Raw genomic sequence first — 18,878 nt, forward strand, 5'->3', positions numbered from 1 at the left:
AGACATCAAGTTGTAAACATCAATCAAACCTGCAATAAGTTTCCACCTGAGCCTCTGAGAATCATCTGATTGATGCACCTTTTAACATCCCAATAATTTAATGGGTCACTTGTGGTGTAGGTCCAGAAGCAGTAATCATGATATTGTAGCACACAACACAGGGGTATAATATAAGCTGTGTTGGTGACTCTAATAAAGGCATTCAGTCCCGATATGCAAAGCACCAGCAGTGACCTAATGGATAGTTTTGAATAGTTATTATAGATCTTAGATAACCATGTGCATATTCTTCTTTCTGCTTCAGCTGCACTGAAAACAACACTTGTTGGCATTAAAGGAAGCTGCTCACTGAGCTACAGGAGGACTCAGGTGAGTGGCAGTATTTGGAATATTAAATCTTCATGAGTTTGATTAGTTTCTCTCACTGAGATTATCCTGAGTTGGTCTCCAATTAATATTTTTAATTTACTCATCAAACTACCATGTGGTGCAAAGGACCTGAGCCACGCCTCATTTCTTTATACTTTTTATCCAATTTTGCTTACAAGGAGCTTATTGCAATTTTTTTTGAGTGGTCACAAAAATATCTGTCCAGGCTTTCTGAAGATCCTTGAAAGGTTTTCTCTGCACCTTGGCTGCTTTTTCACTCATTTTCAGTCCAGTCGTTGTATCTGACCATTTTCCGTGTCTTCACCCAAAACTCCGTGCTCTGTGCTCTCTCCTCCCGTGTCTTCGCATTCTCCGTGCTTGCTGTCCACCTGTGCTCCACTCTCCTCCTCCTGGGGAAACAAACAACAGAGGCAGCTGTCAGGACACAAAACTCCAGGAGGCATATACTTACTGCATGTCACTACACTTAGGCACACTAACTTGGAGTCGACATCAATTATCCAGTGTCAGTGGGAGCACCATCATCCTCTTAAATAGCACATACCGTGTCCAATGTGAAAGGGCCTTAAGCCTATGGCATTAATGAATAATTTGTAAACTCATTTACAAATATGAACATCATCAGCATAAGTGATATATTATTGCATGTTGAAACTCCTGAAAAAAAAGGATTGAATTATTGAATATTTCTTCTTCTGTCCTCAACAGATCATGTTCATCAACTCTTCCTCAGCTCTCAGTGATTTTCTTCCTCCTGTCTCAGCCTCCAACTATTTAAACTTTAACTCCTCCTCCTCATCTGAATGTCCCATAGCCAGTGATATCATTTTCACCATTTTCACCATCATAAACACCTTCTTCCTCTTTCCACTCTACATCTTCATATTCTACACAGGCTTTCACCGTTGGAGGCATCGGTGCAATGCACCTGCAGGGACGACAATGAGCCACTCTGACTTTTTCACGTACAACATGATTGTTGTGGAGCTGTTTGGGGTTTTTGGATCAGTCCTCTACACTGTGGGCACTTTTACCAATAGCATCAAAATTAAGTATACTGCAGGGTACTTATTCGAAAACAGTTTTCCTGGACAGACTGTGTTTCACATGCTGACCTGTGTGGAGCGATATCTGGCTGTTGTTCACCCCATCACCTACATGCGTCTACGGGAAACACACGGGGTCAAGATTAGAAACATCATCACTGTGTGTGTTTGGGTGCAGAACATTGCATGGTATGGGGTAATATGGTCTGTTAGTGCTTCAGTCAAACTACAACTAGCATTTTCAGGTGTCTGCTTAGTTGTCATTATTTTCTGCTGTTTGTCTGTTCTCCGTGTTCTGATTGGCCCAGGGCCGGGGGAGGTTCGAGGGAAAAATGAAAGGATTGATCAGGCAAAGCAACGAGCTTTCCACATGATCGTGGTCATAATGGGAGCACTGCTGCTGAAATTTGCTGGGATCCTAATTTCTTCTTCATTACGAACATTTTCATGGATAAACCTAAAAGTTTTATGTTTGGTATGGGATGTAGTAAACGTGCTATCTGTCCCCAGCAGTCTGGTTCTTCCCCTGCTGTTTCTGCACAGAGCAAAAAAATTGTTATGTTGTGCAACGAAAACTGAATCAAGATAGAGTCAGAGGAATCAAGAGTTTTTTGTAGATTTGGACAAAATGGTGTGATGAGATTGTAAAATATTAACACTTTATGAATTATAACCAGTCTAGATGACTTTTATATACTCATTAAGTAATTAATTAATGGTTCAACATTAAAATCTGGAGGGAATTTTGTGTTTATCATGTGTCTGCTCAGATGATTCTTGTACTGTACAGAGTTTATAATGATTGAAGAGTAAGTAGCAAAAGCGGAAGTAGACGATTTGTCTTGTCAAACCATAGCAATACTATTTTTTACGTTCAAGATACTAAAAGCATCATCAGAAGAGAGAGCTGATAACTAATAGGTATCTTAGTTATGAAATGGAAACTTTGATGTTTATGTAATTTATTGTCACAGTACTGGGTCTGTGACCCAGTTTTTTGTGTTTGTTTAATTTATATTCCTTGATTATTGTTATTCATGGTTTTGATTCTCCTTATTGTTTCCTGCTTGTGTTATATTCTTAGTTCCTAGGCTTTAGGTTTCTGTTATTTTGCCTTCCCCGTGTTCCACGTTTCATGTCTAGTCACTCTTGTCCCTATGTTCCCTCTGTCTCCCCAGTCAGTCATGTCTCCTTGTTTCAGAGTAAATTCCTTTGTTAATGTTTTCAGTTTTGCTTCCTCCCCGGCTCGTTGTGTTTGATTACTCCTAGCTGTGTTCTCCTTCTGTGTTTCATTCCCTCGTTACTCCCTTGTGTATTTAAGCCCAGTGTTTTCCTTTGCCTGTTGTTGCGCGTACCCTCTCAGTGCTGTGCGCTCCCTCCGTGCCCCTTGTAGTTGTGTTTCCACCGTGTACTTTAAATTCCAAGTTTGAGTTTCCCAGTTCCTAGTTTAGTTCATTGTCTCTAGTTTCTGGTTTAATTTTCTTGTATTTAACATTCAAGTTTTTGTGCAGCCAAAATAAAGTTGCCTCTCTCAGTTAAGAGTCCTGCAAGGTCCTACATCCTGCCTGCCACAGCACAGCAAACATGACACTGTACTTGAGAGAAAATCAGCACTGCTATTACATTTATTAATACTAGAACTGTATTTAAATTATAAATGTAAATATTATTACATTCATATAATTGGTCTGGTGTGGTTTCCATATTTTAACAAATACATACAGAGATTTGTTCCTTTTCAATAGTAGATGTGTAATTAAAGATAATTTGATTGTTAAAGTGTGCAAGTTAGCATTATTACCTGTAAACAATCACTGTCTGTGCTGAACAGAGATGCTAGCTGTACTCATAAACTGTAATAAAGAATGATGCAGCCACCATTACATGACTCATTGGGTTCTGGATTCAACATTAAATTCTTGGCTACTGCCATGTTATCTTTTTTTAAACGAAGTGTGACCATATTTGGATCAGAGGGTGGAGTCTAAGGCTACGTTCACACTGCAGGTCTTAATGCTCAATTCTGATTTTTTGATCAAATCCGTTTTTTTTGTCTGCTTGTTCACACTACAAATAAAATGTGACAGCAAACGCGCTCTAGTGTGAACGCTCAAAGCGGCCCGCATGTGCAAAAGAAGACGTCACACACAACGCGCTCTGTTTAGACCCAGAGCAAACAATATTGTTTGACTGATGGCCCTTAATATAAAGACTTGTTTCGGACTTTATGTTTCCCAATTTTCTTTTAAGTTATAAAGTTATTGTGTTATTTACATATGTGTTACATATTACATATGTGTTATCTACAATCTTGTTCTATTTACTCTCAACAAGGCCCTAAAAACAGTCAGTGATCACTGTCGCCCTCTCTCGGTTTTTATTACCGCCATTCATTTTAAGGCTAAGTTTTTAAAATCTTATGATGTAACTACAGCCTAGCCCATGCAGCAGTATAGTAATGACTAACCTCGTGTTGTGGATGGATTCTCCTGACTGAAGTTTGGTCCATTTACAGCATCCTGCCATGCAATTGCATTTGTCCCAAACCATCGGGAACCCTCTCATTAACTTTTATGGAGTGGAAAAAAGTTAGCATTCATCCTCCAGCTTCACTGTGTTTATGTTATGCTAACATAGCTGTGTCGCTAGCGATCACGTAGCACATCATTATATACCAGCTAGCCAAACTTCAGTAACCCTACAAACGTCACTGCTGTTTAGTTTTCTGTCTTCATTTATGTCTGAAGTGATAGCAGAGCTGTACGTTTGAATTTTTTCAGAAATCTCTCAGTCAGAACATGCTATATTATATTTAGATGAAAACTAGTCAGTTAACTTCCTGCTAACTTCTAACTCTGTTAAATTTAATAAATTCTGTTTTCATGGATGTTTGGATGTTAAGCTTCACTGTTACACCTGGTAGAGCAGCAACGCTGATCATTTTATTAAGATGAAACGATTTAGACAATTTTTAACTCTCAGTGATGCTGCAGTGATCATTTGACTTTGGGACCTGCAGTGGAGTTTGGGCCCAGACACAGTTAATGACGTCAGACTTATAGACCGGATTCCTTTTCTGGGGCTGGGTCACATTAGCCTAAGCAGAGAAGCCCTGAGTTTTCCCAGTCACTTCCTCCAGTTCATCCAGGGGAACAAGGAGCTGTTTCCAGGGCAACTGAGAGACAAAGTCCTCCCTCTGTTCGGACATGCCCAGAACACCTTCTCCTGTTGGGCTCCTAATCAGATCAAACCATCACTAAATGACAAAACACCACATACCAGATTTAAATTGCGGGTCATTAGTGGTTTTGTAACATGCAAAGAACTCCCTGTCATATTTATTTTTCATATATTCCATGCACACTTATTGACTAACATGTGTTCTGACAGGACACCAATCTGTGACAGTCTGGACAAACAGGAAAGTGATATACCTTCATTTATTAGGAAGAAATAAGAAGACTACATAAAAGGTTTGGTTTATTTAAGGTATTCAAAGCATGTAATGTTATTTTTTAAATGTTTCTTAACTTGTTATAACTACCAGATTCCTGATAACCCATGTAGGGCTAGGGTAGGGTTTTGTTTTAGCCACATGCTAATAGGCAATTTTTCAAAAACTAGAAGATTTGAAATTATGCCAAAGGCATTTTGGCTTTAGCTCTACTTATTTTCCATCTATTCAAGATGTCCATCAACTGTTGTTGTGTGATTCTAAAACAGGAAAAAGGTAAGAGACCATCAGCATGGAAAAAAAAGGCACAAAACAGATGTGCAGGTCAAAAAGTACTGTAACGGGGGGGACATATGACATTCAGTGCTATTATAAATATGCAATGTATGTTCTGAGTGTTGGATCTGGAGTATACATCATTGAGAGAGTTTCTGCTATACACAGACTGCTAAATCATAAAACATTATGTGGCAGATTCAAATCAGGGATCATTAGTGGTTTTGAAACATGCAAACAACTAGCTCTTTTATTTTACATGTGTACACAATTCATCAACATGTGTTCTGATAGGACACCAGCTTGAAAGAAGTCTGAACACGCAGCAAAGTGACACGTCTTCACTTATTAAGAAGAAACAACAAGAATACAGATAAGGTCTGACTCTTTTGAAGCATGAAATATTATTTCTAATAGACTACAACATAGGAACCTACATACAGCTACAAACAAGTATTTTTTTAGCTAAATGCTAAAAGGGAAATTTAAAAAAAAATCTCGAAAATATTACTATTTTACTGCATTTCATTTTGAGAAGGTAACATTTTCTACAAGAAAATGTGGACATAAGTTTAAACCAAAGGCTAAGCTTAGCAATAACTTGGATTCCCAATGACCTGATGGAAATGTTAAATGGTTGATTTTACCGACACATTGCTTTATTGTTAATAATATATTTTATAATAATTGGTCCTGGGTTTGTCACCCAGTGTTTTGTAGCTATTTTATTTGTGTTTCTTGATTATTTGTTATATAGGGTTGTCACTGTTAATTTTTGGTTTCTGTCCTAGTATTTCTAGTTCTCAGGTTTTGTATTTTGAACTCCTTCTGTTCTGTGTCTCTGTGCCTGCTCTGGTCCCACGCCTCTATGCTCCATCCCTGTTGCCATGTCTGATGTCTTGTGTTAAGCTTGTGTGTGTGTGCATACCTGTTGAATTTCCTGCTTTACTTTGATAGTCCCTGTCCTGTGTGTAGTGTGTCTGGCTTTGCTTCCCCTTGTCTCATCAGCTCTGGCTGTTTTTTCCTCCTGTGTGTATTTAAGCCCTGTGTTTTCTTCTGGTTGTTACTAGTCTGTCTGTGTTTCTCTGCGAAGTCATCTTGTGAGTTATGGTTTCAGATTTGTAAGATTTTCCCTGTTTAGGTTTTTTCTTAGTTTGCATCCTTTCCATCTCTGCTCAGTCTGTAATGTCACCACGTGTAATAAATCTCACTCATCACATCTAAGCCAGTGACTGCATTTGGGTCTCTCTCTTTTCACTTCACATGACTGCTGCTGCAGCCGTGACAAATTATATGATTATCAAAATAACTCTTAATTTGCACTAATGATTGAATTTTGCTTTGTTTTAAAAAGAGTCTTTAACTCAGAAAGAGAAGAGGCCTGCCTAACGTGCAAGGGCAGATCATTTCACAACTTTGGAGCAGCTACAGCATGGTCGCCTCTAAATTTATGCTAATTTACGCTAAGGGAGCGGGCAGGTATATATGGCTGTAGTAGCTCAGAGAGGTAGGCAGGGGTTGGGTCATTTAGAGATTTAAAAACAAAATAAAATAAATTTTAAAAGCATCCTAAAATGTACAGCTAGCCACTGAAGGGAAATTAAAATGGGGGTAATGTGCTCAAACTTTTTTATACCAGTAAAAAGATGACTGCAGCATTTTGTACCACCTGCAGAAGCCTAATGGATGCATCACTAACCCCACAATAAAGTGTGTTACACTAATGGAGCCTAGATGTAACAAAAGCATGGATTACCATCTCAAATAGGTGACTTGATAAATTAGGCTTTTACCAAGTCAGCAAGAAGCACTGACAAGAACATACTGATGAGGGGATTTTTTGCAGGAAAATGAATAATTTGTAAGGATCAGTTACAAATAAGAACATCATCAGCATAAGTGATACAGTGTTGCATACTGAAAATCCTGAAAAGTATGAAATTGTTGAATATATTTCTTCTTGATATCTTCAACAGATCATGTTCATCAACTCTTCCTCAGCTCTCAGTGATTTTCTTCCTCCTGTCTCAGCCTCCAACTATTTAAACTTTAACTCCTCCTCCTCATCTGAATGTCCCATAGCCAGTGATGTCATTTTCACCATTTTCACCATCATAAACACCTTCTTCCTCTTTCCACTCTGCATCTTCATATTCTACATGGGCTTTCACCGTTGGAGGAATGCACCTGCAGGGACGACAATGAGCCACTCTGACTTTTTCACATACAACATGATTGTTGTAGAGTTGTTTGTTGTTTTTGGATCAGTCCTCTGTACTATGGGCATTTTTACCAATAGCATGGTAATTAATTCTGTTGGGAGGCACGTATTCGAAAACAGTTTTCCTGGACAGACTGTGTTTCACATGCTGACCTGTGTGGAGCGATATCTGGCTGTTGTTCACCCCATCACCTACATGCGTCTACGGGAAACACACGGGGTCAAGATTAGAAACATCATCACTGTGTGTGTTTGGGTGCAGAATGTTGGATGGTACGGGATAATTCAGTCTGTTAGTGCTTCAGTCAAACTACAACTAGCATTTTCAGGTGTCTGCTTAGTTGTCATTATTTTCTGCTGTTTGTCTGTTCTCCATGTTCTGATTGGCCCAGGGCCGGGGGAGGTGCGTGGGAAAAAGGAAAGGATTGATCAGGCAAAGCAACGAGCTTTCCACATGATTGTGGTCATAATGGGAGCACTGCTGCTGAAATGTGCTGGGATCCTGCTTTGTTCTGGCATAGAACAATTTTCATGGGTGGACATGAAAGTTTTATGTGTGATGTGGGAAGTAGCAAACTTGCTATCTGTCCCCAGCAGTCTGGTTCTTCCTCTGCTGTTTCTGCACAGAGCAAAAAAACTGTTATGTTGTGCAACAAAAACTGAATCAGGATAGAGTCAGAGGAATCAAGAGTTTATGGATGTTTGAAAATGGAGTGGTTAGATTTTAAACTATCAAAACTTTATGATTCATAACAAGTCTAGATGACTTTTGTATACTAATGGTTAAGGTTTCAACTTTCAAAACTGGAGTGAATTTCATGTTGGTAATGTGTCTCCTCAGACAATGCCGCATTATGTTAATAAATGTAATTTTTGCACTGCACACACTTTTAAATCATTGAAGGGTAAGTCGTAAATGCTGAAGTGGGCAATATTTCATATCAAAGCACAGTAACACAAAGAAAAAGCATCAGCAGATGAGAGAGTTGATAACTAATAGGTACCTTGATTATGAAATTGAAAAAAAAAATGCTGTGTATATGCTTTAACTACTTAAAAATACACCAATACCATTAGACCTTACTACTGCATTATTTATTAATATTATATTCATATAATTGGTCTGTGGTACTTTCTTCTTTCTTTTACGTAACTGTACATAGAGAGATTTTCCTTCTCAATAGCGGTTGTGCAATTAACTAACAACAATAATGTGATTGTTGAAGTGTGCAGGTTATCATTATTACTTGTATACAGTGACTTTCTGTGCTGAACGTTGCAGATGTCATCTGTACCTATACACTGTAATAAACATCAATGCAGCCACGATTACATGGCTCATTTGTTTCTGGACAGAACATTAAAGTCTTGGCTACTGCCATGTTATCTTTTTTTAAACCAACTGTGACCATATTTGGATCAGAAGGTGGAGTCTAAGATCTCTGTTAATACCAGCTCACTTGGTTAACAAGCTGGATCCAGAAAAATGTATGAACCGCTAAGGTATAGCCTAATTACTGCTTATAGACAACAAATATTGTTTAACCCATCAAAGCTGAAGCATGAACTTCTTGGAGGCTCTGTACCACAGTTTGTCAAGTCAAATTTGTCAAGAAATTTCATATAGATATATATATATATATATATATATATATATATTTGTTTGTTTGAACACATTCATGAATTCCAGTTCAGTGACTCCAGTTAGTGAAATAACCAGCAGGTAGGAATGGGCGACAACAACTTTTCCAAGAACACCTGTCAAGGTCAAATAGGCCACACCCTCTCTGCACTGCCCACATGAATCAGGTAGAAATAGAGACCTGAAATAAGTTTCTATGTGAGCCTCTTAGAATCAGCTGACTCGTGCTCCTTAGACTCTCTTTCCTTAAAAACAAGAACATAAATAAAGAATCTTCATATCATGTCACATTATTGTTTTGAGGTATTGCACTGATCGAATTAATTCGATTTTGGGGGTTTAATTGTACTCATAACCAAGTATGATTAAACCCTAAATGTAACCTTCTTTTGTCCTTTCTACTTTCCTTCATGTCCAACTGGCCATGGCAGATGGCTGCGGCTTCCTCTGTGTGGTTCTGTGGTTCTTGCTGTTACAAAGGGAATTTTTTCTTCCCACTGTCGCCAAGTCATTGTTCATAGTGGGTCGTTAGATTGTTGGTGTTTTCTCTGCATTATTGTAGGATCCTTACCTTACAATATAAAAGAGCTGGAAGTTCCTGTCATTACGATTTGGCTCTATATCAGTAAAATTAAATTGATTTGAATTGAATTCATTGTCATTGTCAAGTGATTTCACCACAGCTGCTTTTTTTTAGATTGCCCCCTTGAAGTCCTGTTATCACTGCTTACAGTGCATGCTTCTGCAATTTCAATGTGGGATATTAACCTTGCTCAGAGAGGAAATGTTGTGTGCAAGGAGGTCCTACTTCTCTGACATCATCACCAAAAACAGTCATAATGCTCGGGTCTTATTTTCTACAGTTGACAGGCTAACAAACCCTCCTGTGTCAGTGGCAGCTGAACTTCATTCGACCATGGCCTGCAATGACTTTGCCAAATTCTTCACAGAAAAAATCCAAAAGATTAGACAAGCAATTGGTACATCAACAGCAGATTCGGGACATGTGTTGTGTCCACCGAAAAACTGTTTAAACACCATCAAACAGTTTCACCCTATTAACAGCAAAGACCTGGAGGACATCTTAGGTCAACTGAACTCCTCCTCTTGCTGTTTAGATGTCCTGCCAACAAGTTTTTTCAAAAAGGTCTCAAAGACTTTGGAGTCAGACCTGTTACAGATCGTCAACTTTTCTTTAATGTCAGGTGTGTTTCCAGAACCACTAAAAACTGCTGTAATTAAACCTATACTGAAAAAGGACAATCTTGACAAGACACAAATGAACAACTACAGGCCGATCTCAAATCTCCCATTTTTAAGTAAGATCATTGAAAAAGCAGTTTCTCAACAGCTCAATTACTTCTTAAAGCAGAATAACTGCTATGATGCCTTCCAGTCAGGTTTTAGACAGAACCACAGCACTCAAACCGCTCTAACCAAAGTGGTTAATGACATATGTCTGAATACAGTGTGGAGATCCAGAAATTCTTTTATTGCTGTCATATAACCTGCATTATGATAATTGTATTAATAACATTCTTTACAGCATTATTCTATTAATAATATTTCTTACGGGATTGATATTGTATTAAAGATGTTTGTCATCATATTAACCTTTTCTATTACAGGTGCAGTTATGATCATTTCATACACATTGCATATTTGTGCTTATTCAGAGTTGAAGGTTCGGTCTATTAAAGGTTTTAAGCTTCACTGGCGTGACTGTCCAGGCGATCCATGGTGTGGGAGACAGAACATAGAAGGATAACTGCATACACGCTTACAAAACACATACAATACACATATAATCTGGAAAGGTGACAGGCCTGAGGCCTTAACTCATTCAGCCTCTTGTTGAAACCTGTTGTATTTTAGTCTACTTGGAAACAGATGACCCGGAGTCAACAACCAGCCCCCAGAGACCCTGAGGGCCTGGGGTTGTATACTGTTGAACTAAAGTGGAATTATCCTCTGGAAACAGCATATTTCAATTTAAGAGCATTTTGAAATCGTTAAAAGAGTATATCTTTTATGGTCAATTTGAAAAGGCTTTTATTTTGGAAGACAAAATCAGACTGACTTGATATTGATATCGTTTCACTGTGGGATGGAATACTGTCAATATAGACAGTAATTATTCTGTGAAAACAGCAATTCTCCATTTTAGAGCTTTCCGAAGTCATTGAAATCGCACACCGATATATGGTCAATTTGAAAGGGCCATTATTTTGAAAGGTAAAATAAGAATGATTGATATTGACATGGTATCACTATGGGGTTGTATACTGTCAATATAGAGTGCAACTAGTCTGTGGAAACGTGAATTTTACATTCTGAATTAATTGAAAGAGTAGTTCAAAAATAAACATTCAGAGGGCTTTTACTTTGAAATCCAAAAGGAGATGGCTTTAATATTGACATGTTGCTACTAGAATACTAGGGTATGCCATTTGTATCCAACATTAGAGTGTGCAAACAAGACTAATTGATGTTTGTGAATGTGCTCTTGCTTCAGGAGGTTTTATTTTGAAATCACGTTTCCACGTCTTTTGCCATGATACTCAGAATACACAGGGAACGTAAAACAAAGTGGAGGCTGGTTTGACTTGAATATTATTACACAGGGAAAAAAAACAACTACACGTAAAATAATTACACTGTGACGTCTCTGTGTATATGCGTGTGTATATGTAAGCGTGTAAAACCTGCAGTCAGATTAACAGTATTGTCTCTATCTGCCATTCTGCAATTCATCTCATGTAAACAATAACGTGGCGCACAGCGTGACGTGAAAAAAGGCACATACCATTGACGTTGCGTGACGAACTCTGTATTCCTCGTCCACACGGAAACACAAAAAAGGAGTTTTAAAAAATCTCAGTTTTCGGTGATTCGAAACGCCGTTTACGTGTGGACGAAACAGCTGCGTTTTCAAAAATACCCGTGTAGGTAGGTCCGGACGTAGCGTAAAAGAGTTAGTAGTGTATTTTCTTGCTACCTGTAATTTATTGCAGATTACTTGTATTTGCTTAATTGTTTACAAAATGTTTGAGGTGTGAAATAAACCGCAATGGAGCAAAATATGGGTGTGTGCGGTTGGAGGATGCGTTTGTGCGTGCGCGCGGTGGGGGGGGCGAACATTTTTCTTGTAAAACAAAGGGGGACCTAGCAAAAAAGTTTGGGAACCACTGATTTACAGTATTACAGATTCTGGCAGTCTTTGCATGATGTCCATGTTACTGTAAGTTTCTAGCTGACTCTCAGGTGTGCCAGCAGGAAAGAGGCTCAATAAACCTATATCCTGAGGTTTGTCATGCAGGATTAAAGGAGCCAGGCTTTGTTCACACAGCTAGGATTGTATTTTACACTGACCCTGGGTCAGTATAAGTATCATACAGTTTAAACGAAGCACTGAAACTTGCACATATTTATTAGAGATGCATTGAAGCTAATCGGGATATTTACTGTCAATCCGTGGCTGCAAATAATCACTTTACTGGAAACTTTATTAACTAGTAACTTCATCAGTCATGACAGAAGCTAATATTTCTGTCCTAACATCGTTTAAACAGTAACAGCTTTACTACAATATAAGCTAACGTTTACACCGTAACTTTAAGCTAGCACCATAAAGACGGTAAAACACGTAATAATATCTACAAATGCATCTTAAAGCTGTTATATTAGCACTCGCTGTATTACTAACATAACCACATTAAGTCATTCTATAAATGCTGTCCGTTTAAATGGTCTTACCTGTAACACTGCTGTATCCACCGGATTCCAGCCAGAGTGGATTCTGGAGTCTTCCACGCTCCTGTTAGTGATCCTCCATCTGGATGGATGATAACAACCTTCTGAACAATCTAGCAGGTAGAGATGGCCCATATCTATGGGACCGATTTCTGCTAATAACGCCCATTGTATGGACTGATAACATTTGAAGCGGGCGAATAAAGTCACCCAGTCGCTAGCTGTGCCATTACCCAGCATACATCACTCCCTCCACCAATGCAATAAAAGATACAAAAGTAATGGCCTATAATTAATTTAGCTGCTGTATCTGCTGTTTCTCAGGTAGTTGTTTACATTATATAATTTATTGTGTTCAGTACACGTCACTACAATGTGATTTCGGAAATATATAAATATACGGACAACAGGCTCTTCCACGGCAATCTCTTGTCGTCAATAAACAACGATTAGGGAGATCTATAGTATTCAACAAGAGGACCCTGCACGTCAATTCTCGACGCGAGGGGGGTACCCTGCGCGTCGATAAGTGAAGCAGAGGGAGCCTGACCATGCATCACACATTTGACGAGTTGGGAGTGAGAATGTGTTGAATATTCAGTACTTACTTTTTAAAGTTTACTCTTCGGTCGCCCCGCTTCAGCCGTCTGCCGCTTTTTTCGGCAAAATTATCCACACCCACCGCCACGCTATGAATTGTGGGATATATGGGACCACGAAGTGTACACCAGACCACAATTCAAATCTGGGGAAATCGACTGCGCATTTGGAGACCGCATTTGGAGTACACTTCGGATTGGGACAGCCGTCGTCACATCGCTGTGATGTGATAGGTCTCAAAATGCGTACTCCGAAGCGTGCGGTCGCTGGATTGGGACACAGCCATTCACAGAGACATGACCTCCTTAAGGGGCCCAATACTGTGGCCCTGAGAGACCAAAAGGACTGCATCTTAAGAACGCACCAGCAATAAGAAAAACGCTGCAAAAGCACACAAAACACAACGGAAATAGGAAAACCGACAACGGAAATAGGAAAAAAAAGATTTCCAAACGCACAAGGGAAGTGTTTCTGGGGAGACAATAACCCGACGGACCAGTTGCAGGAACCAAGATATGCTAAGAATTGCGCTGGGAGACACTTAAAAGAAGTGGAGAATCTATCAGTTTTGTGAGGGAAAAAAAAGACGAGAGCTAAGTTTGTTAGCCTAACTATTAGTCTAAAAATCCATCATCAGTATTATATGAATCATGATAAAACACTCCTAGCATGTTTTGGGTTCCTGCATCTGGTCCGTCGGGTTATTGTCTCCCCAGAAACACTTCCCTTGTGCTTTTGGAAATCTGTTTGTTTCCTATTTCCGTTGTTGTTTTTCCTATTTCCATTGTGTTTTGTGTGCTTTTGCAGCGTTTTTCTTATTGCTGGTGTTTTCTTAAGTTGCAGTCCGTTTGGCCTCTGAAATTAAATAGTAAATAAATAAATAAATAATAAATTGTCGTTTGTGCCTGAAAGCGCCACAAACGACAATTTTTGCAGCACAAACCAGCACAAATATAGCACAGTTGATTGACACCAGTTTTGTTTGATTTAATTAATATGGGGGGGCTGGTTGACCTCTGATGACCTCTAGAAATTTTTATTAATATCTTTAAAATGATAGCGGCACAAAAGAACATTTTTGCAGCACAAACCAGCACAAACATAGCACAAATGTTTGATACCACTTTTGTTGGATTTGGGTAATGTGGGGGGGCTGGTTGACCTCTGATGACCTCTAGAAATTTTTATTAATATCTTTAAAATGATAGCAGCACAAATGGAAGTTTTTGCAGCACAAACCAGCACAAACGTAGCACAAATGTTTGACATCAATTTTGTTTGATTTGGGTGATGTGGGGGGGGCTGGTTGACCTTTTGACCTTCACATTTTCATTGATATCTTTAAGACAGAAGCAGCACAAACGACAATTTTTGCAGCACAAACCAGCACAAACGTAGCACATTTGATTGACATCAATTTTTGTTTGATTCCATCAATGTGGGGGGACTGGTTGACCTCTGATGACCTCTAGAAATTTTTATTAATATCTTTAAAATGAAAGCGGCACAAACGAAAATTTTTGCAGCACAAACGTAGCACAAACGTTTGATACCACTTTTGTTAGATTTGAAGAAGGTGGGGGGGCCAACTTCACTCACATCCGTGACCAGGGTGAGAAGGGTCAGCTGTGATCTGAGCTGCACAACCCAGTGTACTGGAGGTGTACAGGTCCTGCAGAGATGGGAGTCTGCAGCCAATCACCTTCTCAGCAAAGCGTACAACACGCTGCAGTCTCTGTTTGTCCCTGATGGTGGCTCCAGCGTACCACACGGTGATGGAGGAGGTGAGGATGGACTCGATGATTGCAGTGTAGAATTGCATCATCGTCCATGTTGGCAGGTTGAATTTCTTCAGCTGCCTCACGAAGTACATCCTCTGCTGCGCCTTCTTTGTGTCGGAGGTGATGGTGGGCTCCCACCTAAGTCCCTGGGTGATGGTGGTATCCAGGAAGCGGAATGAGTCCACAGTGGTGATAAGGGTGTCAGTCAGGATGATGGCGGGGAAGTGGGGCTGTGTGCTTCCTGAAGTCCACAATAATCTCCACTGTCTTCTGGGCGTTCAGCACCAGGTTGTTTTGGCTGCACCAGGACAGCAGACGTTCAACCTCCACCACCGTTATCAGACTCATCCCCGTCCGAGATGAATCTGATAACAGTGGTGTCCTCTGGAAACTTAAGTAGCTTGACAGACTGGTGGTTGGAGGTGCAGCAGTTGGTGTACACGGAGGAGAGGAGAGGAGAAAGAGTACAGCCCTGGGGGAAGCCGGTGCTGATGGTTCAGGAGTCCAAGACATTCTTCCCCAGCCTCACATGCTGCTTCCTGTTCGTCAGGAAGTGGTCCACCGGCAGATGGGATCAGGCACATTCAACTGGGAAAGCTTGCCTTGGAGAAGATCTGTAAGGATAGTGTTGAAGGTAGAGCTGAAGTCCATAAACAGGATCCTGGCGTAGGTTCCTGGGGAGTCCAGATGCTGCAGGAGGAAGTGTAGAGCCATGTTGATAGCATCATTTACAGACCTGTTGGGGGGTCCAGGAAGCAGGCAGGCACATGACATGCCCGCAGTGAGGAGTTGAAAATGCCAGAAAACACTGGGGCCAGTTCGTTTGCACACTGTCTGAGGCTACGTCCACAGCAGCCCGGAAAGATTTGAAAACGGCGTTTTCGTTGGAAAATGCTCCGCGTTCACACTAGTGTTTTCAGTCGTTTTCACAGAGTTGTGCGTCAACATTGAAACGGACGAAAATGCTTACGTTCCAGTCCTGTGCATGCGTGAAACGCAAGAAGATTCAACCTCATTTCTGTCTGCCGCTTTACTTTCGGGCTCTTTGAAACGTCGCTTCAAAATGTCGAGCACCGAGTTTTTTAAATGGACTAACAATGAGGTGGAGTTGTTGCTGCGAGTAACACAAAAGTACAAAGTTGCAAAAGCGAGTGAGAATTAAAGAATTTGAATAAAAGCTATCTGGAGCATGTACAAACTGATATTAATCTTTAATAGGGCTGTCAAAATTCAGAGCAAACAAAACAACTGCTGTATAATGCCCAGTGATGGGAATAACAGCATTACAAGTAACGGTGTTACTAACGGCATTACTTTTTTCAGTAACGAGTAATCTAACTAATTACTATTTCTATCGTTACAACGCTGTTACCGTTACTAAGAAGAAAATGCGGTGCGGTCGCGTTACTATTTTTCAGCAAACAGATGGCTGAAGCTGTCTTCAGCTTACCAGTTTCAGCTTAGCTTAGAGTCAACATCACTCAGGACCTCTCCTGGACTCTTCACACAGACACTGCTATCAGGAAAGCTCGCCAGCAACTTCAGTCTATCGAGACTGAAGAAGTCACTTGGATGAGTGACAAAACGTTTCTCCCACAAAACGCTACGTCCAGATGAACAGAATCAACTTTTGGAGATTTACTTTCCTGGATGATTGAGAATGCATCACCACTGAACAAGTGCTTATTAACACTGATGCTATTCTACCACTCTGACCTGAGATTAAGTGAGCTGGGAGATGGAAGAGGACAAGACATCTAATCAGTACAGCAATGCAGCTTTGAAATTAGAAAATATGCTATAACTCAACTGAAATCGTAACACTTGATATCCAGTCCAGATTGTTCTTCTGCCTAATTTGTTATAGGGCCTCACCTGGAAATGAAACTAGCTCAGCCAATTTACCAATTACTTTAAAGCCTCTGATAATGAGGTGCTAGAAATTACAGCCATAAAAATGATTCATTTTAGATCATTGGGTTTCTATTTATAAACGTGCCAGGTGTTTACCTTACAATGTAAATTCTTTATTGTTATTGTTGGGTCTGCGCTCACAGGCCCGCTGGTTCAAAGACTTATTACCCGTTAATAAAGCAAGACAAACAGCTTAACCGGTTTTAACTTGCTAGCAAGGGGAGCCTGGTCTGCAGCACCTCTGCCCTCGACCTCCGTCAACTGCAAAGAACCAGCCTCCCCTGCAGCCTTTTATTCTGTCACACACAGTTTCACAAACACCCATTGTAAAGCCCCCCTGCGGGGTGTCATAATACTGAGGCGCTGTGTGTGTATGCATGTGCGAGCACGTGTGTGTGTGTGTGTGTGTGTGTCTGTATGTGTGTGTGTGTGTGTGTGTCTGTACATGGGTGAGTGTGTGTGTGGATGTTGGTGTGTTTGTGTGACTTCATGATCACAAAGGGTCATCTCCCCTCACCCTGTATATGGCTTAACCCCACTAACGGTCCACTATACACAAGCACAGGTGAGGCCATAAATGCCAAGAAGTAAACATCCTCACTAAATAAGGACACAGAACCTTCACTTAGGATTTGCCTGCAGTTAAACACTATAACTAATTACCTCCCCCAGCATCCTATATGTGTAGGGGAGGAACAGAAGAATCTAAACATGCAGTTTAAGGCAAGGTTTACAAATTTAAGTACAATAACGGCAACATTTCACAATTCACTCTAACAGTTATGACCATATGACCTTTAACTATACCAATGGTTAAAGGAGTGATGACGGTATTTTCCTCTGTGGGACCTTGGTGCTAATGGTTAACAGATCATCTATCTGTGTTGTCTAGTTGTCAAGTTGTCAAGAAAATGTTAGAAAATTATGTTTTCTTGTTTTGTTTTTTTTCTTCAGGGGCAGAGGGGACTGGAGAGAATGGCACTCTTCAGTCTTCAGTATCCAGAGGTGAGGTCATCATACAAGTGAATACTGAAAATCGGGATGTTGAGCACCCAGCCCACCAAGATCAAGTGAAGCTGCAAGATCAAGAGATGATAGACAGAGACCCATCGACCAAAGGAGAAGCCATGAGGAAAGGTGAGAACAGGTGAGTTTACAGACATGACGATTCAGGTGCAAATTCTGATTCTTAACATCTTTTTTCCCTACAGGCCTCCCAACTGGAAGCTGGATGAGCAGCACAAAGCAGTCGTGGCTATTGGTTGAGGCCAGGGGCAAGATGAAGGCTGCAGTCAGAGTTCGGGGTGGGATGGAGGCTGCAGTCAGGGCCGGGGCGAGATAGAGGCTGCAATCATGGGTGGGGGCAACATGGAGGCTGTGGCCATGGGCGAGAATCAGGCTGCAGTCGTGGGTGGGGGCGAGATGGAGGTTGCAGTCACGGGTGGGGGCGAGATTAAGGCTGCAGTTGCAGCCTCGAATGTAATCAGAGCTGTGAAGGAGGCTCTCGGTTTAATCTGAACACAGACTAAAACTTATCCAGACTGGTCCCAGCCCACCTGCAGATTGAAGTTAATAAGCCAACCTCCAGTGGGAGTAGTTCAGCCTCCAGCCAAACACCAGCTCTTCTTCTTCTTACTCACCCATCACCGATCGCTTCAACCAACACTGAAAATAAAATAAGATTTATTGTTGAATTTTTTTCAGCCCCTCTCAATATTATTATGTTTACCAAGCCAACAATCCCCTCACATTATGCCACTTTAATTCCATGTGTTTCTCTAATTTGAGGATGATGAAGTGT

The sequence above is a fragment of the Oreochromis aureus genome, linkage group 3, assembly GCF_013358895.1.
Source record: "Oreochromis aureus strain Israel breed Guangdong linkage group 3, ZZ_aureus, whole genome shotgun sequence".
NCBI lineage: Eukaryota > Metazoa > Chordata > Actinopteri > Cichliformes > Cichlidae > Oreochromis > Oreochromis aureus.